The sequence below is a fragment of the Arachis ipaensis genome, chromosome B05, assembly GCF_000816755.2.
Source record: "Arachis ipaensis cultivar K30076 chromosome B05, Araip1.1, whole genome shotgun sequence".
NCBI lineage: Eukaryota > Viridiplantae > Streptophyta > Magnoliopsida > Fabales > Fabaceae > Arachis > Arachis ipaensis.
In genome coordinates, this window is record NC_029789.2 from 80552431 (window position 1) to 80580183 (window position 27753).

A 27753-nucleotide genomic window follows, 5' to 3' on the forward strand; every position below is an offset into this window, starting at 1 on the left:
TGCAGGAAAGTAAATTGGGAGCAATGTAAACAGAGAAGCAAAATTGCAGTGAATTAGAACTTAGAGCAATTGCAGAGGAATTTAAAATTGTGCAGGAAATGTAAATGAGATTTGCAGCAGGCTTAATGTAAATTGAATTGAGGAACCGAACAGAAAATGAAATGCAGCTCAATTGCAAAATCTAAATGAGAGGTTGAAGATCTCAGGAAATCAATGAGACTAGAAAACAAGTCTAGATCTCAATTCCTTCCTTGATCCGCTACCAAACAAGATGCAGGAAAATTAAAGATGAAAGCGATGAAACGAACTTTGATTCAAATCACAATTCACTTGAAAGTTTGTAGAAGAAGAAAACAGAGAGAATTCTCAAGGTGAGATTGAAACATAATTTCTTCAATTCTCAATCCAAGATTCAAAACAAAGAGAAAAACTAAAGAGAGAGAGTTCTCTATTCCTTATGCTCCCTCGTGGAGCCAGCCTCCTATGCTCTCTATCCGAGTCTCTCTTCTTTCTAAAATGAGAATGATGCCTTATATAGGCTTTTTACAAAATGAAAATGAAAATGAAAGTGAAATTAAAGACAAATTACAATTAAATAAAATTCCTATTTTATCTATCTCTTGTGCCTTTGAGTGATGATAATGGGCTTTGCGTGCTTTGGATTTGGGTTGAAGATGGCCTCTGTTGATTGCACTTGGAGTTGGAGAGAAACCCATTGTGAATCGGGACATAAAGCACAAAAGCTTGAGTTAAAGTTTGAGACAAACTTTTGCTCAAGCTTTTTATATCAGCCACCCCCTTTTGCTGATATCCACGTTTGAGCTAAAGTTTGAGGTCAAACTTTTAGCCAAACATGGATCACCTTGTATGCATGTGTGGGGTGCTACTTTGTCCTCTTGTCAACGTTGCCAATTTCATGCCAACTATAGATTATTATATATGGTTGGAAAGCTCTGAATGTCAGCTTTCTAACCCAATTAGAATCACCTCAATTGGACATCTACAACTCAAGTTATGCTCCTTTGAAGAGGACAGGGTCGCTGGCTTTGGTGTGCAGCGTTTGAGGTAAAGTTTGCCTCAAACGTGGTCGAAAACGCCAGTTCTGGAGGCTCAAACGTATTGTCCACCCCATACTATTATATATTGTTGGAAAGCCCTGAATGTCTACTTTCCAATGCCTTTGGAAGAGCATTATTTGGAGCTCCACAGCTCGAGTTATACTCCGTCGACGGTGCAGAGGTCAGTTGGCCTCACTGCAGGTTGCCACCATGTTCGTCTATGCACATTTCGGGGCAGTTTTCTCCCTCAATTTTAGTATCCACCATGAAGTGCCATATATGCTTGGAAAGCTCTTGATTCCTACTTTCCAATGCTTTTTGAATCACCTCATTTGGAGCTCTGTAGCTCAAGTTATTCTTGTTGGAAGTATACCCCTTCAGGCTGTTGTGGCGTGTGGCACCAACGTTTGCCAAAAAGCTTGAGGCAAACGTTGTCGCAAGCTTTTCTCCTCCAGGGTGTGCAAGTGTGGCGCCAACGTTTGAGCAAAAGTTTGACCTCAAACGTTGGCGCAAGCTTTTTCCTCCAGGGTATTGATTTTGTGATGCCAACGTTTGCCAAAAATGTGTAGGAAATGTAAATGAGATTTGCAGCAGGCTTAATGTAAATTGAATTGAGGAACCGAACAGAAAATGAAATGCAGCTCAATTGCAAAATCTAAATGAGAGGTTGAAGATCTCAGGAAATCAATGAGACTAGAAAACAAATCTAGATCTCAATTCCTTCCTTGATCCGCTAGCAAACAAGATGCAGGAAAATTAAAGATGAAAGCGATGAAACGAACTTTGATTCAAATCACAATTCACTTGAAAGTTTGCAGAAGAAGAAAACAGAGAGAATTCTCAAGGTGAGATTGAAACAGAATTTCTTCAATTCTCAATCCAAGATTCAAAACAAAGAGAAAAACTAAAGAGAGGGAGTTCTCTATTCCTAATGCTCCCTCATGGAGCCAGCCTCCTATGCTCTCTATCCGAGTCTCTCTTCTTTCTAAAATGAGAATGATGCCTTATATAGGCTTTTTACAAAATAAAAATGAAAATGAAAGTGAAATTAAAGACAAATTACAATTAAATAAAATTCCTATTTTATCTATCTCTTGTGCCTTTGAGTGATGATAATGGGTTTTGCGTGCTTTGGATTTGGGTTGAAGATGGCCTCTGTTGATTGCACTTGGAGTTGGAGAGAAACCCATTGTGAATTGGGACATAAAGCACAAAAGCTTGAGTTAAAGTTTGAGACAAACTTTTGCTCAAGCTTTTTATATCAGCCACCCCCTTTTGCTGATATCCACGTTTGAGCTAAAGTTTGAGGTCAAACTTTTAGCCAAACGTGGATCACCTTGTATGCATGTGTGGGGTGCTACTTTGTTCTCTTGTCAACGTTGCCAATTTCATGCCAACTATAGACTATTATATATGGTTGGAAAGATCTGAATGTCAGCTTTCTAACCCAATTAGAATCACCTCAATTGGACATCTACAACTCAAGTTATGCTCCTTTGAAGAGGACAGGGTCGCTGGCTTTGGTGTGCAGCGTTTGAGGTAAAGTTTGCCTCAAACGTGGTCGAAAACGCCAGTTCTGGAGGCTCAAACGTATTGTCCACCCCATACTATTATATAATTTTGTAAATCCCTGAATGTCTACTTTCCAATGCCTTTGGAAGCGCATCATTTGGAGCTCCACAGCTCGAGTTATACTCCGTCGAAGGTACAGAGGTCAGTTGGCCTCACTGCAGGTTGCCACCATGTTCGTCTATGCACATTTCGGGGCAGTTTTCTCCCTCAATTTTAGTGTCCACCATGCAGTGCTATATATGCTTGGAAAGCTCTTGATTCCTACTTTTCAATGCTTTTTGAATCACCTCATTTGGAGCTCTGTAGCTCAAGTTATTCTGGTTGGAAGTATACCCCTTCAGGCTGTTGTGGCGTGTGGCGCCAACGTTTGCCAAAAAGCTTGACGCAAACATTGGCGCAAGCTTTTCTCCTCCAGGGTGTGCAAGTGTGGCGCCAACGTTTGAGCAAAAGTTTGACCTCAAACGTTGGCGCAAGCTTTTTCCTCCAGGGTATTGATTTTGTGATGCCAACGTTTGCCAAAAAGTTTGAGGCAAACGTTGGCTCAAACTTTTCTCCCAAAAGTTTGAGCTAAAGTTTGAGGCAAACTTTTGCTCAAGCTTTTTGTTCTCTCTTGCTCCTAGCCATTCCTTCTTCCTTCAACCTTCTTCAAAACTCTTTTCACCTATCATCAATCAACCAAACACATCAAAGCTTTGCTCAAAATCATGAGTTTGTTATTCTTTCATAATATATGACAATTATAGCATAAAATCTCATGAAATTGCATTAATTCATACATGGTTGATTGAATAAAAGGAAACACGGAAATCTACCCAATTGGCTTGCTTATGTCTCAAGAAAGTGCATAAAACCTATTGAAAACAAAGGAAAAAGCATAGAAAAACATGACATGATGACATGTCATCAGGTTGCCAAGTTGGAGATTGACGTAGAGAAAGAGAAGGAGTGTGATACTAGGGCGGAGGCAACTGCTAACTTGGCTGAGGGGACTGCAAAAAAGTATAAGGAGAGCTATACCCGGACCTACAGTGAGTTGCTAGAAACTAAGGAGAGGCTTCAATCTGCTCTAGATGATTATGTCGAGCTTCAGGGACATATGTTGGGTAGTATGACCGATATGTTCGAGATCCTGAAGGCTCAGGTCCGAGTTATTACTCCCGAGGTCGATCTCTCTTTGTTCAGCATGGATAATATGGTGGAGGATGGCAAGATTGTGCTGCCCGTGATGATGATGATGATGAGGGTCCTCCTCTTGTGCCACCAGCCAAAGCTTCGGTGGCTTCAGCTTCTTCTATTCCTTCAAAGGTCGACCCTCTTGAGGCCGAGCCGAACGTGCAGATTTTGAATGGGCCAGATGGGGTTGTTAATGCTACCCCGATCTCGACCATGCCTCTTACTCCTCCTTCTAAGGATGTTGCTACCGGGGAGAATTTGGATCCCTTATAACTTATTGTGCTTGTGTACTGTTGTAATCCGACTTATGGAATTTGAACTTTGTTTATGTCTTTGTAAGTTTGTAGTTGACTCTTTTGACATTTAGTTGCTTCTCAGTAACTTTTGTTTTGAAAAATAAACACTTTAAACTCTGGGGCTGCCTTTTAGGTGGCCTATGAGTTTTTAATGTTTTACTTCGATAGACGCATTTTGCTGAACGTGTGGAGGTTTACTTTTTGCAACCCTTTGCGAAGTTTGTAGAGATTAGGTATTTCCCAGTCCGACCTCCTTTGAGTGGGTCTTCTACTCTTGTTTTGTGATCACGGCTTGTTTTGAGTTGGTACTTGTCAACCTTTTATCAAGTCGGGAAAACTTATCCCTGCGGCTTGGTGTCCGGGCTTTTAGTGACTTGTCCGATAACTTTTTAGTGTTCTTTATATAGAACCTTTTTTGTCTCAGACGATTTTTTGTAGCCCTATTTTGAGATCCTGCCTTCTTTGAGCTGAGTGTGCACCCTTTTAGCTAAGCACTTTTGAGCCCTAAGTTTTTTTTCAACCCTTTTGGCTTTTCTTTTCTTGAGATCGTACCTGTGCCTCAGACGTTGACCCATACGACCTTGTTACCCGGGCTTTTTAGTCATAATCCAACAACTTTTTAGGTAGCATTCCTGATGAGGAACCTTTTCTTTATAGTTTGTTTGGATGACTTTTTAGCGTCGTTTCGACTTGTGCTTTAGCCTTTTAAGTAGTGTCTATTTTGCAAGACTTGTACCTTTCGGCAAAGCACTTCTGGCATTTGGTTTTTTTAACCTTTCTTTAGCCTTTGCGAGATGTCTTCGTCCCTTTTTAGTGATCCTTTCATTGGTCCGACTTCTCTGTCGGGCCTTCTTAAGTTATTTTTAGTAATCCATTTTTAGTTAGACCTCGTCAGGTCGCTTTTTATGGGTTACTTTTTATAACTTCTTGCATTAACTTGCTTCTATCGCTTCACCTTGCCGACCTCTTTGTAATCGAGCAATGAATTTTGCATTTTATGAGCTTAGATTAATGCGTCTTGGTAGGAAATTTTTTAGGGAATTGACAACTTTCATTTCAAATAATAATGAGATAAAAACATAAATAAGAATGTAAATGAGAGTGCTTACCCTTCTAGGTCGGGCAACTTCTTAGATCTCGGCCTGGCGCCTTATTAAAAAATCTTTTTAGGAAAAAAAGTGCGCATTGACCTAAGATCTTTACTATTCTCTAGCTATAGTACCTTCTTAGGTTACATGCATGCCATGACCTTGGTAGCTCTCACCCTTCGAGGTCGGACACCTTGTAGTAACCTTTCCCCAGTACTTCTGTAATTCAGTATGGTCCTTTGCAGTTGGCTGCTAGCTTCCCTTCTCTGACCGACCTGCTCCGATATCATTTCGGATTAAGATGAGATCGTTGGTGGTGAAGCTTCACCGGATTACCTTCCAATTATACCTCAGAGCCATTCGGCGCTTTAGGGCTTCTTCTCTAATCTGAACTCTTTCTCAGACTTCTAGAAGTAGGTCGAGCTCTTCCCTTTGAGCTTGGGAGTTGGTATCTTCATTGTAGAGGATCATTCTGGGAGATCCTTCTTCTACTTCCACAGGAATCATTGCCTCCATTCCGTAAGCAAGTCGGAATGGTGATTCTCCAGTGGTTGAGTATGGTGTTGTCCGGTATGCCCATAGCACTTACGGGAGCTCTTTGGCCCAAGCTCCCTTAGCATCCTGTAGTCTCCATTTTAACCCGGCCAGTATGACTTTGTTGGCGGCTTCCGGCTGTCCATTGGCTTGTGGGTGCTCTACAGAGGTGAACTGGTGCTTGATTTTCAAATCGGCTACCAGATTTCTGAAGCCCGTGTCGGTGAATTGAGTGCCATTGTCTGTGGTAATGGAGTATGGGACCCCGAACCCTGTGACAATGTTTCTGTATAAGAACTTCCGACTTCTTTGAGCTGTGGCAGTGGCCAAAGGTTCTGCCTCAATCCATTTTTTGAAATAGTCTATTCCTACAATAAGGAACTTAACTTGCCCTGATCCCTGAGGGAAAGGTCCGAGGAGGTCGAGCCCCTATTTTGCAAATGGCTAGGGTGAAGTGACACAAATGAGTTCTTCGGGTGGTGCGGTGTGAAAGTTTGTGTGCTTTTGACATGGGGGCATGTTTTGACGAACTCTGTTGCTTCCTTTTGCAAGGTCGGCCAGTAGAATCCAGCTCGAAGTACCTTTTTCGAAAGGGCTCGCGCCTCAAGGTGGTTGCCGCACATGCCACTGTGGACTTCTTTGAGAACTTCCCTCGTAGCGTAGGTCGGGACGCATTTTAGGAGGGTTGTAGAGATTCCTCTCCTACATAGGACGTCATGTACTATGGTGTAGTACTGCGCTTCTCGTACTAGCCTTTTTGCCTCCTTTTTGTCTGCGGGAATTTCCCACTTGAGATTGTGACTATAGGGTCATCCATCCTTGGTCCTGGTCTGATATGCTTAGGACCTTTTTCTCTTCCGTGGTTGACAGATTTTGTAGTGTTTCTTGGATGAGACTTCTATTATTGCCCCCTGGTTTGGTGCTGGCTAGTTTCGAAATTGCATCGGCTCAGGTATTTTGTTCTCTGGGTCTATGTCGGATCTCATATCCCATGAATTGTCTGAGCTGTTCTCTGGTCTTGTCTAAGTACTTCCTCATAGTGGGATCCTTGGCCTGGTAGCTGATGAGAGGAACTTTTGCGTGGTCTAGAAATTTGCGGATAAATCCTCATTGCAAGTATAGTTTCTAAACCTTCAAAAGTCCTTTCATACAAATGTTTTGGTTGTCACAAGTAACAAACTCCTTTTTAAATTGATAACCGAGTATTTAAACCTCGGGTCGTCTTCTCAAGGAATTGCAGGGAGGTATGTTCTTATTATTGGTTATGAGTTTGTAAATTCGGGTTTTGGAGTTTGGGCAATGGGCACAGGTATATTTAAATAACAAGTAAAATAAATTAACAATAATAAAATCTCTTGGCAAGGTATGAAGAACTGGAAGTCCTATCCTGGTTATCCTTATCAGATGAGAATTGGATTTTTCTCCCACTTTGTTAACCTCTAACTATGAAGGTAAGTTAAGTGGATGAATTAATTTTTATTCCTCAGGTCCTAGTCTTTCCTTGGGAAAGGCTAGAGTTATTGGAACTCGAATTAATTCTTGAAGAATTCCAATTTTCAGTCAACAATGAGTTTGATAACTCAAGTGTCTCCAATGACTCAACCAAAGCCAAAAGGGAAGAAAGTCTACTTGAATGAAAATAATTTGGATAAACAGAGAGCATTAATAAATTAAAGAGAGCAATCATAAGTCTGAAATACCTCGAATTAGCACTAATAAAGATATCAAATGTAACATGGAAGAATTCATAAATTAAATTAGAAAATTAAATAAAAGGAACATTAAACCTGGGATTGAGAGGCACTCCTAAAACTAAGAGAAATCCTAAATCCTAATCCTAAGAGAGAGGAGAGAACCTCTCTCTCTAAAAACTACATCTAAATCCTAAAATTGTGAATATGAAAGCTTGTTCATGAATGGATGCATTTTCTCACTTTATAGCCTCTAATATGTGTTTTCTGGGCCGCAAACTGGGTCAGAAATAGCCCAGAATTCGCTGGTTGCGAATTCAAATACGCTGCTTTTTCGTCACTGCGATGCGGCCCATGGAGCACGCGATCGCCTTGTATAGAGTAATAGAAACTATGGAATATTATATATCAAATCGAAGCCCCGGACGTTAGCTTTCCAACGCAACTAGAACTGTATCGTTTGGACCTCTGTAGCTAAAGTTATAGCAGTTTGAGTGCGAAGAGGTCAGGCTGGACAGCTTAGCAATTTCTCCAACTTCTTGTATTCCTTTCACTTTTGCATGGTTCCTTTCCATCCTCTGAGCCATTTCTGCCCTGTAATCTCTGAAAACACTTAACACACATATCAAGGCATCTAATGGTAATAAGAGAGGATTTAAACATAGGGAACTTAAGGCCAAAGAAGCATATTTTCAATCAAAGCACATAATTAGGAAGGCAAATGTAAAACCATGCAAATAGTATGAATAAGTGGGTAAAGAGTTGATAAAAACCATTCAATTGAGCACAAGATAAACCATAAAATAGTGGCTTATCAGTAGCTCCCTTCTATTTGTGAGGTAACTACTTGTGAATCGCTAAAAATGGTAATCTTCTGAGCTCCTACCTCCCTAGCCAGCTTCAAACTAGCCAGTAAGGCTTCGTATTCAGCTTGATTATTTGAAGCGGGAAACTCGAACTTTAATGAGAGCTCGATTTGGGTTCCCTGATAACTCTCTAAAATGACGCCTGCACCACTTCCGGTTTTGTTCGAGGAGCCATCCACATAAAGGCTCCACTCTGTGGGGGTGCCCGGGGTGTCAGTATACTCTGCGATGAAGTCGGCCAGGTACTGAGATTTGATAGCTATCCAAGCTTCATATTTGAGGTCGTATTCTGATAACTCGACTGTCCATTTTAGGATTCTTCCAGCTAAATCAGTTTTCTGTAAAATACATTTTATGGGCTGGTTAGTCCGTACTCTGATGGTGTGAGCTTGGAAGTATGGGCTGAGTCGTTGAGAAATGAGTATGAGGGCGTAGGCGAACTTTTCTATCTTTTGATAGTTTAGTTCAGCCCCTTGTAGAGCCTTACTGATGAAGTAGATGGGTTGTTGCCCACTTTCGTCTTCTTTGACTAGTGCTGAAGCTATTGCCTGGCTTCCTATGGCGAGGTATAGTAGGAGTTCTTCGCCTTCCAGAGATCGAGTATGGACGGGTGGTTGCCCCAGAAATTTCTTGAAATCTTGGAAGGCTTGTTCGCATTCTGGGGTCCACTCAAACCTCTTTCCCTCCCCTTCTATGCCACACTAAGGAAGGAAAAGAGGTTTGAATGGACCACGGAGTGCGAACAAGCCTTCCAGGATTTCAAAAAATTCCTGGGACAGCCACCCATCCTTACTTGACCACGGGAAGGAGAAGCACTTATATTATACCTCGCAGTGGAAAATCGGGCAATATCCTCAGCACTAGTCAGAGAAGATGAAAGTGGGCAACAACCCATCTACTTCATTAGCAAAGCCCTACAAGGAGCCGAAATGAACTATCAAAAGATAGAAAAGTTCGCCAACGCTCTCATACTAACTTCTCGATGACTTCGCCCATATTTTCAAGCTCACACCATCAAGGTTCGGACAAACCAACCCATAAAAGGCATTCTATAGAAGACAGACCTAGCTGGAAGAATTCTACCGTGGGAAGTCAAGCTATCTGAGTTCGATCTTCAATATAAAGCTCAGACGGCCATCAAGTCTCAGTATTTGGCCGATTTTATTGCTGAGTATACTGAAACCCTGGGAACTCCTATAAAATGGGATCTCTATGTAGACGGCTCTTCAAATAAAACTGGAAGTGGTGCAGGTGTGATAATAAAAAGTGACCAGGGAACCCAAATCGAACTCTCCTTAAAGTTTGAGTTCCCTGCTTCAAACAATCAGGCCGAATACGAGGCATTACTAGCTGGTTTGAAGCTGGCCAAAGAGGTTGGAGTTCAAAAGCTTAACATCTTCAGCGACTCACAAGTAGTCACCTAGCAAATAGCAGGGAACTACCAAGCTAAAGACTCTACAATGAAAAAGTACCTGGACAAAACCAGAGAACAGCTCGAACAACTGGGGGAATATGAGGTTCGTCACATACCTCAGGAACAGAATGCTCGAGCTGATGCACTCTCAAAATTAGCCAGCACCAAATCAGGGGGTAATAATAGAAGCCTCATCCAGGAAATACTACAAAAATCATCAATCTCAGAGGAAGAAGAGATCTTAGCCATATCAGGTCAGGATCAAGGATGGATGACCCCCATAATCAATTACCTCAAATCAGGGACACTCCGTGCAGATAAGAACGAGGCGAAGAGGTTGAGACGAGAAGCACAATACTGCACCATCATAAATAACATCTTATACAAGAGAAGAATCTCGACACCCTTATTGAAATGTGTGCCAACCTCCAACACAAAGGAGGTCTTGGAAGAAATACAAAGTGGCATATGTGGCAACCATCTGCGAGCACGAGCTCTCTCCAAAAAAGTACTTCGAGCCAGATTCTTTTGGCCGACTTTGCAAAAGGAAGCTGCAGAGTTCGTAAAGACATGTCCACCGTGTCAGAAACATGCTAACTTCCACATCGCCCCACCAAAGGAGCTCATTAGTGTGACATCACCTTGGCCATTCAGAAAATGAGGACTCGACCTCCTCGGACCCTTTCTCCAAGGATCAGGACAAGTCAAGTTCCTTATTGTAGGGGTAGATTACTTCACAAAATGGATTAAGGCAGAGCCCCTAGCTAATGCCACTACTCAAAGAAGTCGAAAATTCTTATACAGGAACATTGTTACAAGGTTTGGGGTTCCTTACTCCATCACCACAGACAATGGAACTCAATTCACGGACACAGGCTTCAGGAAGTTGGTAGCAGACTTAAAAATAAAGCATCAATTTACATCCGTAGAACACCCACAAGCTAATGGACAAGCAGAAGCAGCTAACAAAGTCATATTGGCTGGGTTAAAATGGAGACTACAGGATGCAAATGGAGCCTGGGCTAAAGAGCTCCCACAAGTCCTATGGGCATATCGGATAACTTCACACTCCACTACAAAGAAATCACCTTTCCGATTGGCTTACGGAATGGAGGCAATGATCCCGGTAGAAATCGAAGAAGGATCCACCAAAATGATCTACTACAATGAAGAGGCCAACTCCCAACTCCAAAGGGAAGAGCTCGACCTACTTCCAGAAATCTGAGAAAGAGCTCGGATCAGGGAAGAGGCGTTAAAACGTCGAATGGCCTCAAAATACAATCGGAAGGTAGTACAGTGAAGCTTTGCCAATAACGACCTCATCCTAATCCGAAATGATATCGGAACAAGTTGACCAGGAGAGGGGAAGCTAGCAGCTAATTGGAAAGGACCCTACCGAGTCACAGAGATACTGGGAAAAGGCTACTACAAGGTGTCCGAACTAGAAGGGCGAGAGCTACCAAGGTCATGGCATGCTTGCAACCTAAGAAGGTATTATAGTTAGAGGTAATAAGGATCTTAGGTCAAGGTGCACTCTTTTTCCTGAAAAGGTTTTTTAACGAGGCATAAAGCCAAGATCTGTAAAATTGCCTGACTTAGAGGGGTAAACACTCACATGTATATATTTTATTTGCCTACACATCTACTTTCTATTGGAATAAAATTTTTCAGATTTTCTACAAAGTTTCTCTACTAAGAGGCATTAATCTGAATCCAAAAATCCATCGCTCGATTACAAAGCTACAGGTCGGCAAGGTGAAAACCAAATTCACCGCTCGACCACGATGAAATCAAATTCATCATCCAAAATTCTACAAAGGTCGGCAAGGTGAAAACAAAAATTCACCACCCGACTTCGACAAAATCGGCAAGATGAAAAAGCAATAAAAACAGATTAATGTGAAAGCTACAAAAGTTATAAAAAGTAATCCATAGAAAGAGGCCTGACGAGGTCTGAGAAAAAATGGATTGCTAAAAATAACTTAGAATGGACCGACGTGAAGAAGTCGGACCAATCGACATGAAAGCGACAAAAGTTATAAATAGTAATCCATAGAAAGAGGGCTGACAAGGTCTGAGAAAAAATGGATTGCTAAAAATAACTTAGAATGGACTTACATGAAGAAGTCGGACCAATCGACATGAAACCTACAAAAGTTATAAAAAGTAATCCATAGAAAGAGGCCTGACGAGGTCTGAGTAAAAATGGATTACTAGAAATAACTTAGAAAGGACCGACCAAAAAGAAGTCGGACCCGACCAATCAAAGCGACAAAAGTTATAAAAAGTAATCCATAAAAAGAGGCCTGGCCAGCCCTAAATAAAAATGGATTACTAAAAATAACTTAAGAAGAAACGACAAGTGAAATCGACCAACATCTACAGAGTGAACTGACAAGTGAAGTCGGACCAACAAAAGCTACAGCTCGGATCGACATGAGAAATCGGACCCACGAAAGGCATGCGCTAGAAAGGGCATAGCTCGACTTAAAAAGCCACGACCTCACAAAAGGCCATCAAAATTGTTCAGACTAAAAAAGTTCCATAAGAACATTAGCAAGTCATCGAACAAAGCTAGCCCCAAAAGGTCATTCCGACTAAAGCAGGAAACAAACAAACACAAAAGCAATCAAAGAGGTCGGACGGCAAAGTCCAACACTCTAAAGATTCCTGGAAGCAGCAAAGGTTGCAAACAAACATACCAAAAAGCTACTACAATAAAAAATTCAGAAGGCCACCCGAAGGTTGACCTTAGAAGTTCAAAAGCATTTGTTTATTCCTAAAGAAATTTGCTAAGAAAAGCAACTGAAATGTCAAGGCCACACCAGAGCTCAATTACAAGAAAACAGAGTTTAAAAAGCCCACAGATCGGACTATACAAAAAATACATCAAAGAAAACTCATCAAAGATTCAAACTCTCCCCAGTAAGCATCCTGAGCTGAAGAAGGAGGAATGATATTCACAGGAAGAGCATCCATGGTCCCATCCTCACGATTGAGTATCTCACAATCCGGATCGGGTTGGGAATGGCTGACCTCAGCAGCAGCAGTTGAAGAAATCGCGGCAGTAGAAGCTTTGACTGGCGGCTCGGGGGGAGGACCTTCCTCTTCATCTTCGTCTGGGGCAGGGACAATTTTACCATTTTCAACAATATTATCTAAACTAAAAAGACTCAGGTCGAGTTCGGGAGCAAGAACTCGGACCTGAGCTTTTAGGTTCTCATATGCGTCAGTCACACTGCCGACAAGATGACCCTGAAGCTCAGCATAGTCAGCATGGGCCGACTCAAGTCTCTCCCTGACCTCCAGCAGCTCACCATAAGTTTGAGTATAACTCTCCGTCGACTTCTTGGCCATCTCCTCGGCCAGATTCGCAGCAGCCTCTGCAGCAACAGCCCGTGATTTCTCCTTTTCTACATCTAACTCCAGCTTGGCCACTTTGGCGTCTAGCTCATCCTTCAATCCCTTGATCTTGTCAAACTCTGACTTGGCTTCCTGCATAAAGGCCTTCGTCGCGCGAACAGGAGAATATTGGATTGAGCGAAATAAAGCCACACCCATATGCGCCATCTGCACACTACTGCTGGTAATAAAACCCAGGTGGTGTAGGATAAACACGTCATCCATGGGAAGTCGGCCATAAGGATCGATCTGGTTATCCACAAATCCCACAGCATCAAAGTCAGGGGCATCCAGATTGAAAGGCTCGACAGTCCTTTGCTTCTTGGGGAGAGGACTGGCAGCAAAAGAAGAGGCAGCACCAGAGGTCTGCTGGGGAGGATCAGAAGATGCCAGGCAAACCTGAGGAGTCGGTATGACCTTCCTCGGCCTAAAGGTGTCTGAGGTCGACCTCCTCAGAGTAACTTTTGAAGATCCCTCCCGGAACCTTTGGCCGAGATGTTCTGGGCCACAGTCGCCTTCCTCGCCCTCTTAAAGGCCTTCATAGAATCAGTGGTCTTTACCATCTCTGAAAACATAGCAAAAACCAGAATTGCAAATGAAAAAGGGATGGATTGATAAAACAAACAAATAAAATAAGGAGAAAAGTAAGCAAAGAAATCAGCAAGCTACCTAATTTAGTTCGAAGAAGGGAGGGATCCCCCAAGAACCTTTCCGTATCGAGATGGGGAGGCTCCCTCCAATTTTCCTCTAGTACATGTACAAAAGCTTGTTCAACTTCATCCAACATTTCTCAAGTATACTTAGACACTACAACATTTTTTTGCCAGCATAAGGGGAAGGTGGGCTCATTATTCTATTCCAAGAAGAAAGGTCGAGCTCCTTCAACAGCTCAGACTTTGAAATAATAGTTTTTGAAATCCCTAAACGACTCATCGTATAACGGCCATTCGGAGCAATCTGGTTATCAACAAACCCCACAGCGTCAAAGTCAGGGGCATCCAGGTTATAGGGTTCAGTAGTCTTCTGCTTCTTGGGGGCAGGACCAGTAGCAGAGGGAGAGGCGACGCTAGAGGTCAGCTGGAGAGGATCAGAAGGAGCCAAGCGGACCTAGGGAGTTGGGATGATCTTTCTCGGTCCAGAAGTGTCCGAGGTCAACCTCCTTAGCGTAACATCAGAAGATCCCTCCCCAGGACCTTTGGTCGAAATGTTCTGAGCAGTAGTCACCTTTCTAGCCCTCTTAAAAGCCTTCATACCGTCAGTAGTCTTCACTATCTCTGAGAAAAGGAAACAGCAAAACCAAAGTTACAAGTTAGACAAAGAGAGATCGACAAAACCAACAAAATAACAAAGATAAAACTAGCAAAGAAATCGGTAGCTACCCAATTCAGCTCGAAGAAGGAAGGGATCCCCTACGAACCTCTTCGTATCAAGATGAGGAGGCTCCCCCCAATTCTCCTCTAGAACATGTACAAAAGCCCACTCAACCTCGTCCAACATCTCCCAAGTATACCTAGACACTACTACATTCTGTTGCCAGGATAGGGGGAAGGCAGGCTCATCATTCTGCTCCAAAAAGAAAGGCTGAGCTCCTTCAACAGCTCGGACCTTAAAATAATAGTTTTTGAAATCCCTAAAAGACTCGTTGTACATAGAAAAAACTTTCTTTCCTTGGGCAGCTCGGAAAGAAATCCAGGAAGCCTTCTTCTTAGCTGCCCCAGGCTTTGTCAAAACAAAAATGTAAAGAAAGAGAGTTTGAGAAGGTCAGACATCCAGTTTTTCGCACAACAGTTGGAAGATCTTTATGAAGCCCCACGAGTTCGGTGAAGTTGAAAAGGAGCTACATTGCAAGACCACAACAGGTCGGTCTCAAAGGAAGTAAAAGTAATGGTGATGTTCAGTTGGCTAAAAAAGTAATCATAGGCATAAAAGAAGGGACGTTCCCCTGAAGTCAAAGAAGGAAAACAAACCCTCTCAAGAGGGTTAGGAGCTACCAACTCGTAATTCTTCTCCTGATCTCTAGTACTACAAACCATGTGATGTCTCCTAAGCTGCACGCAATAATCAGAATTGACCACAGAAACACACATCAAGACGAGGGAGTCCAGCCAGTCAAACATGCCCTCGGGGACTCTGGTGGACGTCTCGACAAAGTTTTTGCGAGAAGACATGGGTCAACTAGTCCTACAGTGAAAAAAAAAGGAAAAATGGATTACTAATCAAACAGCTCGGACAAATAGGGAGATAGCTCGGGCAAAAACATACAAATGTTAGAAGTCAGACACAGCAGTAAAAGGAAACCCCAGAATTTCCACCAAGGTCCAGGGACATCCTTTGGAGGCAGTAATAAGGAAAGAACCTGGAAAAAAAGAAGTCAACAGTCTATCTCCTAAAAACATATCTCAAAATACAAACCTTCTACCAACATCACTCTACACAAGCAGCAAGAAACCCATCACCGTCAAAATAGAAAAGCTACAGTCATCCTCTACCAACAGGCCAAACAAAGTGAGGGGCATGCAAAGATGAAAAGAAACAAGAACAGCGATAATCCTAAGGAAGCAAAAACTATCAACCACATGTCATAGCAAGAGAGTGCAGGAAACACAGTAAAGATACAAGCTTTATAACAGAAACAAAATATCGAAGAAAAAGACACAATCTTCTTCGAAGGAATCAAGAATCACAATCAGTAAAAACCACATGCAACAGCTTTCTGCATACAAGAAGGTGACTATCGAAAAGCATAAAAGGAAAAAGAAAAATACCAACCTATAAGGGGAGAAGAAGCGAGCGCAAGGGAAAGATCAGAAAGAAACGATCCACACAAGCAAGAAGACAAATGTGAAGACTGGAGAGCGTGAGAGAAACGGAGGGAATAGAGTAATGGCAGTGAATAAATGAAGTAGAGGGAGACGATAAAACTGAAAGCAAGTCTCTTTGAAATTCAAAATAAAGATGCGAAAGAGGGAAAGAAGGAACGGCAAAAGGAATTAATAAGCATTAAACCCTCGCACGTTTCCAAGGAAACATAAACACGCGCAACAATTAAAAGAAAAAAAACGTTCCGCATTCAAGCCACTAGTAGGAGTTCCACAACGAGATCGACAAAAATGCTCGAGGTCGGCTTCTCCAAAAGAGATCAAAGTCCAAAAAAGGTTTGACCTCAAAAGGAAGACCGCGCTCAAGCAGGGGCACTATTCATGTCCTGGGTCGAGCTATACGACCCAGGCTGATTAAAAGACAAGTCGACTAACCTCTTCAGGTCTGGAATTCCCGACCTCTCCTCAAAGAGCTCGGCCAAAACTCTACAGGGAGCCCAAGCAGGCCCAAATAAAGGGACATAGCCAAAATCTAAAGGCAACTAAAGCCTAGAAATATAAGGGCGGTTCCCCTTGAAGATAAGATGACTTCACTCAGAAGATAAGATAAGATAACTAACTTATCTTATCCAGAAAGGTCAACCTACACTACTATAAATACACTGGAGCACCCAGGTATAACTCATACTCTGATTCTACTAAAAAAACTTGCTTAAAGCCCATGCTAACTTAGGCATCGGAGTCTCTTGTAGGTACTGTTCCGAGGCTTACCTGAAACTGTAGGTTGATCTCGGACGAGATCTCCTGTGCTGGTCGGCGATGATACGTCCGACTTGTGGGTGGTGGCTGGAGCCGCTGTGTCCGGCTTGTGAACCAGCAGTGGTGCTGATCCTTCGTCACCGGAAGGTGGTGGTACCTACAAGGGACTCCGATGCTTAAGTTAGCAAGGGTATTAAGCAGGTTTTTAGTAGAATTAGAGTATGACTTACACCTGGGTGCTCCAGTGTATTTATAATGGTGAGGAGTGACCTTCTTGGAGATAAGATAGTTATCTTATCTTATCTTATCTTTGAGTGAAGTCATCTAATCTTCAAAGGAACCACCCTTATCTCTATAGGCTTGGGCTGCCTTTGGATTTGGGTCGTGTTCCTCTGTTTGGGCCCTTTTTGGGCTTTCCTGGTGATTTGGCCGAGCTCTTGGAGAAGAGGTCGGATAGTCCTGACCTGAAGAGGTCGGTTGGCTTGTTGTCGATCATCCTGGATCGGACATCTCGACCCAAGGTATGAACAGTGCCCCTGCTCGAGTGCGGTCTTCCTTTTGAGGTCGAGTCCTTAGTTTTAGGACTTCAATCCTTCTCTGGTGAAGCCGAGCTCGAGCATTGTCGATTTCTTCTTTGTAGAGTTTCCCTTTGAATATGGATCGTTTTTTTTTCTTTTCTTTAATTTCGAAATAGACGTTCCTTGCCTTGGGAACGTGCGAGGGTTTTTAATGCCCCTTTAACTTCTTAATGCTCTGTTTCTTTCGCCTCCCACTTTCATTTTTGAATTACACCAACGCTTTCTCTTGCTTGCTGTAACTTTCCCTTTTTCTCTCTATTCTTTTGTTTCGTTTGGCTTTGCCTGGGACTTGCGTTTTTCACGCTTTCTCTCCGTGACGCCCTTGGTGATTGTTGGTGCTTCATTTGTTCGACAGGCGATTCTGGATTTCGCTTCTTCGTTTTTAACTTCTTCAGCACTTTCCTCTTCTTGCAGGTTGGTCTTTCTTTCTGTTTATTTCTTTTACTTCTTTCGTCATTCTTTCCTTGCGCTTGCATAGTTCTATTCTTGGTAAAGTTTCGGTTTTGCTTGAGTTTACATTGGAAAGCTTGAACCTTTTCACATTACCGTGCTTGGTTGTCACTGTGACGCATGTTTTCTGGTGTTCTTTTGGCTTTATGTATGCTCCTAGGTGGACTCCCTGGTAGTTTGAGGTTTTTTAGGGTTTCGCCTACTGTTTGCTGCTTCTGATCGTACTTTGATGTTTGAGTTTTTTGAACTGCGTCTGTTTGCTTCTAAAAAGATTGCTCCTTGACTTTTGCCCTGGTGATAGTTTTCTTTGCTGATAAATTTGTAGAAGATAATGGTTTTCTGATGACTTGCTTTGATTTGTGTTTTTCTTCTCGGAGCGTTGCTTAGAGTTTTGCTGGGATGTTAGCCTTGTAGATTTTTCAGAGTTCTTACTCTTTTACTGCCTCCAAAAGATGCCTCTGGACCTTGGTGTGCGTCTTGGGGTTTTCTTTTTACTATTTGTATGCTTGAATCATGTTTGTCCGAGCTGATTTCTTTGATTTTGCCCGAGCTTCTTTGGTTAGTAATCCATTTTCTTTTTCTTGCTGTAGGACTAGTTGACCATGTCTCCTCGCAAAAATATTGTTGAGACGTCTTCCAAGGTCCTTGAGGGTATGTCCGACCGGCTGGACTCCCTTGTGTTGTTGTGTGTCTTTGTGGTAAATGCTGAGTACTGGGTAGAGCTGAGGAAATATCATAGGATTTGTAGTATTCGAGCCCATGAGAAACATTATGAGCTTGTAGTGCATGTTTCCAATGAGAGGGTTTGTTTCCCGACCTCGGTCCAGGGGGAGCGTCCCTTCTTTTATGCCTATGACTATTTTTTCAGCTAGCTGAACATTACTTTCCCTTTTACTCCTTTTGAGACCAATTTGATGTGGTCGTGCAATGTATCTCCCTCCCAGCTTCACCCGAATTTGTGGGGCTTTCTTAAGATTTCTCAATTATTGTGTAAAGAGTTTGATGTTAAGCCATCTCAAACCCTTTTTCTTTACCTCTTTGTTTTGACTAAACCCGGGGTGGCTAAGAAGAAGGCTGCTTAGGTATCTTTCCGTGCTGCTCAAGGAAAGAAAGTTTTTTCAATATACGATGAATCTTTTCGCGATTTTAAGAACTATTTCTTTAAGGTCCAAGCTGTTGAAAGAGCCCGGCCTTTCTTTTTGGATGAGAATGGCGAGCCCAGTTTTCCTTTAGAGTGGAAAAAGAATGTAGTGGTGTCTAGGTATACTTGGGAGATGTTGGATGAGGTTGAGCAAGCCTTTGTGACTGTGCTGGAAAAGAACTGGTGGTAACCTCCCCATCTTGATACAAAAAAATTCCTAGGAAATCCCTCTCTTCTCTGAGTTGAGCTGGGTAGTAGTCGACTTCTTTTTGTTTATTTTGTCGAGTTCCTTTCTTTTCTTTCCGATTTATAACTCGGTTTCTTGCTGTGTGTTATTTCAGATATGACTAAAAACAATGACTCCATGAGGGCCTTTAAGAAGGCGAGAAAGGCCACAGCTACCCAGAACATCTCGGCCAAAGTGGCTGGGGAAGGATCCTCTCATGTTCCTCTAAAATAGCCAATATCAAGCTCTTCTGGGCCGAGGAAGATGATTCCTACTCCTCGGGTTCACTTGATTGATCCTCCCCTGGCTTCTGTTGCTACCTCTTCTCCTACTGCCATTCCTCCTCCAAAAAGACAGAGGACTGTTGAGCCCTTCAATTTGGATGCCCCTGACTTCGATGCTGTCGAATTTGTTGATCAACAAATTGCTCCTTATGGTGTCATTCCTACTGACGATGTTTCCCTCCTTCGTCACTTGGACTTCATTACCCGGAGTAGCATTAAGATGGCACATATGGGGGCGGCTCTATACCGAACTGCCCAGGATCTTCCTATTCATGCAACGAAGGCTTTTATGGAGGAGGCCAAATCAGAGTTTGACCAGATCAAGGGTTTGGAGGAGGAGCTTGAAGTGAAGGTGGCGAAGCTAGAAAAAGAGTTGGAGGGTGAGAAGACTCAGGCTACTGCTGCTGTGGCTTCTGCAAAGTTGGCTGAGGATATGGCGCTGAAGCATAAGGAGAGCTATGTCACAACTTATGGGAAGATGATGGATCTTAGGGAGAGTTTGGAATCTGTTTGAGCTGACTATGCCGAGCTCCAGGGTCATCTTCTAGGCAGTATGAATGCTACTTATGAGAATTTGAAGGATTAGGTTCGAGTTCTTGCACCCGAGCTCGACCTCACCCTTTTTAGCTTGGACAACATTGTAAAAGATGGTAAGATTGTCCCTGATGACCCTGATGATGATGATGATGTCGACCCTCCTCCTGCACCATCTGCCAAAGCCTCTGTTGCCCCGCCTTCCTCAACTCCAGCAACTGAAGTTGGTCAGCCCGAGTCCGATCTTGATGTCCAGGTTTTGAATCGGGATGATGGGACAGTAGATGCGGTACCCCTTCAGACTCGTCCTCCTTCACCCCGAAATACTGCTACTGGGTAGTCTTTGGATCTTCTATAATTTTTTCTTTGATGTATGATGTACAGCCTAGTCTGTGGGCTTTTAAACTTTTATTTCTATAATTGGTGGTTTGTTTGACTTCAGATACTTTAGTTGCTTTTCTTTTAGCAACCTTATTTTGTCAAAACAAAGTAGTTTTTCAAGTCTCTTGGGGTTAATTTCAGGCGGCCTCTTGGGTCTTGTTATTATAGCAACTTTATATTTTTTGTGACATGCTTGTCGGTTGCTTGCTTAGCACTTTCTAGGAATCTTCAGGGTGTTGGAATCTGGTTTTCTGACCTCTTTTGATTGTCTTTATATTTTAATACTTGTAGATTGATTCTTTTGAGGTTATGGCTTTCTGGGTCCAATTTGGAGTCATTTATGGCGCATACCTTCTGTCGATCGATATCTTTGCGAATTATTTTTAGTAATCCCTTGGGGTTTACTTTTTATAACTCTGTAGCTTTTGGTTGACTTTTGCATGTCGGTCCTTCTAAGCTATTTTGGTAATCCATATTATTGGGACCTTTGTTAGGTCTCTTTTATGGATTACTTTGTATAACTTTCAGTAGCTTCGTTGGGCCGACTTCATCATGTTGGTCCCTTTTAAGTTATTTTCTTAGTAATCCATTTTGTTCGGACCTTGTCAGGTCTCCTTTTATAGATTACTTATTTATAACTTTTGGTAGCTTGGTCGGGCCGACTTCGTCATGCTGGTCCCTTCTAAGTTATTTCTAGTAATCCATTTTATTTGGACCTTTGTCAGGTCTCTTTTATGGATTACTTTTTATAACTTTTGTCATTTTGTTGGGCCGTCTTCTTCATGTCGGTCCCTTCTAAGTTATTTTTAGTAATCCATTTTATTTTGACCTTTGTCAGGTCTCTTTTATGGATTACTTTTTATAACTTTTGTCATTTTGTTGGGCCGACTTCATCATGTCGGTCCCTTCTAAGTTATTTCTAGTAATCCTCTATTTTAGGGCTGGCCAGGCCTCTTTCCAGGGATTACTTTTTATAACTTTGGTTGTTGTGGTCCACTGGTCCGACTTCTTTACGTCGGTCTGTCTTTAAGTTATTTTTTAGCAACCCATTTTTATTAAGACCTTGTCAGGTCCTTTCCTATGGATCACTTTCGATAAATTCTTGCATTATTCTGTTTTGCCACTTTTCATCTTTGCCGATTTTGTAGAAGTTGAGTTTGATCCTCGTTTGGTCGACCTTCGATGAATTTGGTTTTCATCTTCGCTGGTCTTTATCGTGATCGTGCAGTGAATTTGATTTTCACTTTTTGCCGATTTGTAGCTTTATAATCGGGCGATGAATTTTTTGCGTTCAGATTAATGCGTCTTGGTAGGAAACTTTTTGGGAAATCTGCAAACTTTATTTAAATAATAAAAGTAAGATATGAATAAGAGTGCGTACACGTTAATGCTTACCCTTCTGGGTCGGGCAATCTTTTAGATCTCGGTCTAGCGCCCTTCTTAGGTTGCAGGCATGCCATGACCTTGGTAGCTCTCGCCCCTCGAGGTCAGACACTTGATGGTGACCTTTCCACAGTACCTCTAAACACTTGGTATGGTTCTTTCTAGTTGGTTGCTAGCATCCTTTCTCCTGACCGACCTTCTGATTGTATCTTGAGGCTATTTGACGTTTTAACGCTTTCTCCCTAATCCGAGCTCTTTCTCAGACTTCTGAAGTAGGTCGAGTTCTTCCCTTTGGATTTGGGAGTTGACCTCTTCATTGTAGAGGATCATTCTGGGGATCCTTCTTCGATTTCTAGTGGGATCATTGCCTCCATTCTGTAAGCCAATCGGAAGGGTGATTCCTCCGTGGTGAAGTATGGAGTTGTCCGATATGCCCATAGGACTTGTGGGAGCTCTTCAGCCCAAGCTCCCTTTGCGTCCTGTAGTCTTCGTTTTAACCCAGCTAGTATGACTTTGTTGATAGCTTCTGCTTGTCCATTGGCTTGTGGATATTTTACAGATGTGAATTGGTGCTTTATTTTCAAGTCAGCCACCAACTTCTTGAAACCTGTGTCCGTGAATTGAGTGCCATTGTCTGTGGTGATGGAGTAAAGAACCCCAAACCTTGAAACAATATTTCTGTAGAATTTCTAACTTCTTTGAGCAGTGGCATTAGCTAGGGGCTCTGCCTCAATCCATTTTGTGAAGTAATCCACCCCTATAATAAGGAACTTGACTTGTCCCGATCCTTGGGAAAATAGTCCGAGGAGGTCGAGTCCCCACTTTGTGAATGGCCAAGGTGATGTTACACTGATGAGCTCCTTTGGTGGGCAATGTGGAAGTTAGCATGCTTTTGATGTAAAGCTTTGACTTTGTATTTGGGTTTTTGCTCTGTTGTTGCCTCCAAAGGGTGCCCCTGGACTTTCGTGTGAGTCCTGGGGTTTTCCTTTTGCTGCTGTATCTGACACCTGATGTTTTGCTGTTATTGTCCGAGTTGTTTCCTTATTTGTCCGAGTTGTTTGGTAGTAACCCCATAGTTGACCTATGTCTTCTTGAAAAAACATTACTGAGATGTCTACTAAGATCCCGAACGGCATGTCTGATTGGCTGGATTCCAGAGTTTTAATGCGTGTTACTATGGCTGACCCTGAGTACTGTGTGTGACTTAGGAGGTTCCGTTTTGTAGGAGTTCGCGGGGTGTTAGTGTATTCTGTAATGAAGTCGGCCAGATACTGTGATTTGATGGCTAGGCACATGTAAAGCTCAAGTCTCAGCCCCAGCACACACCAAGTGGGCCCCATAAGTGAATTTCTGCACTATCTATCATAGCTTATTCATTTTTCTGTAAACCTAGGTTACTAGTTTAGTACTTAAACAACTTTTAGAGGATTATTTTGCACCTCATGACATTTTTAGATCTGAACTTTGTACTCTTTGACGGCATGAGTCTCTAAACTCCATTGTTGGGGGTGAGGAGCTATGCTGTGTCTCGATGAATTAATGCAACTGTTTCTGTTTTCTATTCAAACACGCTTGTTTCTATCTAAGATGTTCATTCGCACTTCAATATGATGGATGTGATGATCCGTGACATTCATCACCATTCTCAACCTATGAATGCGTGCCTGACAACCACTTCCATTCTACCTTCGATTGAATGAGTATCTCTTGGATTCCTTAATCAGAATCTTCGTGGTATAAGCTAGAATCCATTGGCAGCATTCTTAAGAATCCAGAAAGTCTAAACCTTGTCTGTGGTATTCCGAGTGGGATTCAGGGATTGAATGACTGTGACAAGCTTCAAACTCACAAGGGTTGGGCGTAGTGACAGACGCAAAAGGATCAATGGATCCTATTCCAGCATGAGTGAAAACCGACAGATGATTAGTCGTGCGGTGACAGTGCACCTGGACCATTTTCACTGAGAGGACGGATGGTAGCCATTGACAACGATGATCCACCAACACACAGCTTGCCATAGGAGGAACCTTGCATGCGTGAAGAAGAAGACAGGGGGAAAGCAGAGATTTAGAAGACAAAGCATCTCCAAAACTCCAACATATTCTCCATTATTGCATAACAAGTATTTAATTCATGCTCTTTTATTTTTCGCAATTCAAACTGATAATCATAACTAATATCCTGACTAAGAATTACAAGATAACCATAGATTGCTTCAAGCCAACAATCTCCGTGGGATTCGACCCTTACTCACGTAAGGTATTACTTGGACGACCCAGTGCACTTGCTGGTTAGTTGTACGGAGTTGTGAAAAGTGTGAATCACAATTTCGTGCACCAAGTTTTTGGCGCCATTGCCGGGGATTGTTCGAGTTTGAACAACTGACGGTTCATCCTGTTGCTTAGATTAGGAAGATTTTGTCTTTTGGGTCAGAGTCTTTTACTTTCTTTTCAAAATCTTTCAAAAATTTTTTATTTTTCTTTATTAATCTGTGTTTTGTCTTTAAGTCTTTTATTATTGCTCTTGTTAAAATTTTAGAATCCTTATTTTCTTTTTCAAAATTTTTTTTCGAAAATTTATTTTTTTTTACTAATAATTGAGTTTTTCTGTTTAAGTTTAGTTTTATGTTTTAAGTTTGGTGTCAATTGCATGTTTTTTTATCTTCCTTTAAAATTTTCGAATTAGTGTTCATTGTTCCTTCTTGATCTTCAAGTTGTTCTTGTTTATTTTCCTTATTTGATCTTTAGTTTTTCTTGTTCTGTGTCTTTTCTTGTTTTTCTTGTGCTTTTTCAAGATATCAGTTTCCAAAGAAAATTTTATTTATTAAATACAATATTAAAACACTTTAAATTTATAACTCAATTGGCTAGAGCGTTGTGTTTATGTTCTTGGTAATTGGGAATCTTCCTTTTAAAACTTTTTCAAAAATAATTTTTCTTTGAGCAAATCTTGTGTCAAGTTTTAAGTTTGGTGTTTTCTTGTTAGCTTTTCTTTAGTTTTCAAAAATTTTATTGTGATTTTCTAAAAATTTTAAGTTTGGTGTTCTTTCTTCATGTTCTTGTTGTTCTTGTGAGTTTCAAGGTGTTCTTGAGTTTTTCTTGTGTCTTGATCTTAAAATTTTTAAGTTTGGTGTTCCTTGGTGTTTTCCCTCCAAAATTTTCGAAAACAAGGAGCATTAGATCTAAAAATTTTAAATCTTGTGCTATTTCATTGTTTTTCTCTTTCCTCATTAAGATTAAAAAATCAAAAAAATATCTTTTCCTCATTCCACTCATAATTTTTGAAAATTTTGCATTATTTTAGCCATCAATTTAAAAAAAAATCAAATCTTTTTAAATTATTTTTCAATCATATCTTCTCAATCAATTTTTTTCAAAACTTCCTAACCACTTTCTCTTCCTTCATTTTTTTTCGAAAATATCATTCAAAAATTCAAATTTCTATTTTAAAATTTTTATTTTTTATTCTTAATTTTCGAAATCTATATTTAATTTTTAGTTATTTTATTTCATTTTTCTTTATTCGTTCTCTTTTTATAAAATAAAAATAAAAATATATTTTAATTGTAATTCACATCAATTCCCTTTTCTCCATCATGGACCTAAGTAAAAACTAGCAGTCCAGAAGGACTCTGGGGTCATATGCTAACCCCACTACTTCTTCATATGGGAGCAGTATCTGTATACCCTCCATTGGAGTCAGTAGCTTTGAGTTGAATCCCCAGCTCATTATCATGGTATAGCAAAGTTGCCAGTATTCCGGTCTTCCACAGGAAGAACCTACAGAGTTTCTGGCACAGTTTTTACAAATTGCTGACACAGTACATGATAAGAAAGTAGATCAGGATGTCTACAGATTATTACTGTTTCCATTTGCTATAAAAGACCAAGCTAAGAGGTGGTTAAATAACCAACCTAAGGCTAGCATAAGGACATGGAAACAGCTGTCAGAAAAATTTCTGAATCAATACTTCCCTCCAAAATGGATGACACAGCTAAGGCTGGACATCCAAGGCTTTAAACAAAGAGATAATGAATCTCTTTATGATGCATGGGAGAGATATAGAGAGATGCTAAGAAAATGCCCCTCTGAAATATTTTCAGAATGGGTGCAGTTAGACATCTTCTATTATGGGCTTACAGAGAAAGCTCAAATTTCTCTAGATCACTCAGCTGGTGGATCTATACACATGAGAAAGACAATTGAAGAGGCTCAAGAGCTTATTGATACAGTTTCCAGAAATCAGCATCTGTACCTAAGCAGTGAATCTTCCATGAAAGAAGAGGCTAAAACAGTAACTGCTGAACTCAGTCCTGCAGAACAAATTATTGAATTCAATCAGCAATTAGACTTTCTAATAAAAGAGCTGGCCAAATTCAAGGAGATACTACAAGACACAAGAATAGCTAATCTGAATATGGAAGTACAGTTGAAGCAAACAGAACAGCAGTTATCAAAACAAATAACGGAAGAGTGCCAAGCAATTCAATTAAGAAGTGGGAAAACATTAACTACCTCACTTCAAGGCAGCAGAAAGCCAAGAAATGAACAACCTGCTATCCAAAATCCCTCTCAGGATAGTAAGAGCCCAGAGAGGAATAACTCTGGCGTTCAAACGCCAGAAACAGGCAAGGATTTGGCGTCAAACGCCCAATGGAAGCTCAGTTCTGGCATTCAAACGCCAGGAACAAGTAAGGAGTTGGTGTCCAATGCCACTCCAGCTTCTAACCCTGGCATTCAAATGCCAGTGAGGGATCAGACACACACAAGTGCTGATAACAACCACTCTAAAAAGGCTTCTCCAACCACCTCTGTAGGAAATAAACCTGCAGCAACTAAGGTTGAGGAATATAAAGCCAAGATACCTTATCCTCAAAAACTCCACCAAGAGGAGCAGGATAAGCAATTTGCTCGCTTTGCAGATTATCTCAAGACTCCTGAAATAAAGATTCTGTTTACAGAGGCACTTGAGTAAATACCTTCTTATGCCAAGTTCATGAAGGAGATCTTGAGTCATAAGAAGGATTGGAGAGAAACTGAAAGAGTTCTCCTCACTGAAAAATGCAGTGAAGTCATTCTAAAAAGCTTTCCAGAAAAGCTTAAAGATCCCGGAAGCTTTCTAATACCATGCATATTAGAGGGTAATTACACCAAGACAGCTTTATGTGATCTTGGGGCAAGCATCAACCTAATACCTGCATCCACTATCATAAAGCTTGGTTTAACTGAAGAAGTTAAACCAACCCGGATATGTCTCCAACTTGCTGATGGCTCCATTAAATACCCATCAGGCGTGATTGAGGACATGATTGTCAGGGTTGGGCCATTCGCCTTTCCCATTGACTTTGTAGTATTGGAAATAGAGGAGCACAAAAGTGCTACTCTCATTCTAGGAAGACCTTTCCTAGCAACTGGACGAACTCTCATTGATGTCCAAAAGGGGGAAGTAACCCTGAGAGTCAATGAGGATGAGTTTAAGTTGAATGCTGTCAAAGCCATGCACTATCCAGACACACCAAAAGACTGCATGAAAGTTGATCTTATTGACTCTTTGGTAGAGGAGGTCAACATGGCTGAGAGTCTTGAATCAGAGCTGGAAGACATCTTTAAAGATGTTCAGCCTGATTTGGAGGGTTCAGAGGAATTGAAAGAGCCTCTGATACTTCCTCAGGAAGAAGAGAAACCTCCTAAACCCGAGCTCAAGCAATTACCACCATCCCTGAAATATGCATTTCTGGGAGAAGGTGACACTTTTCCAGTGATCATAAGCTCTGCTTTAAATCCACTGGAAGAAGAAGCACTAATTCAAGTGCTAAGGACACACAAGATAGCTCTTGGGTGGTCCATAAGTGACCTTAAGGGCATAAGCCTAGCTAGATGCATGCACAAAATCCTATTGGAGGATGATGCTAAGCCAGTGGTTCAACCACAGAGGCGGCTAAATCCAGCCATGAAAGAAGTGGTGCAGAAAGAGGTCACCAAATTACTGGAGGTTGGGATTATTTATCCTATTTCTGATAGCCCCTGGGTGAGCCCTGTTCAAGTTATTCCCAAGAAGGGAGGCATGACAGTGGTTCATAATGAAAAAAATGAACTGGTTCCTA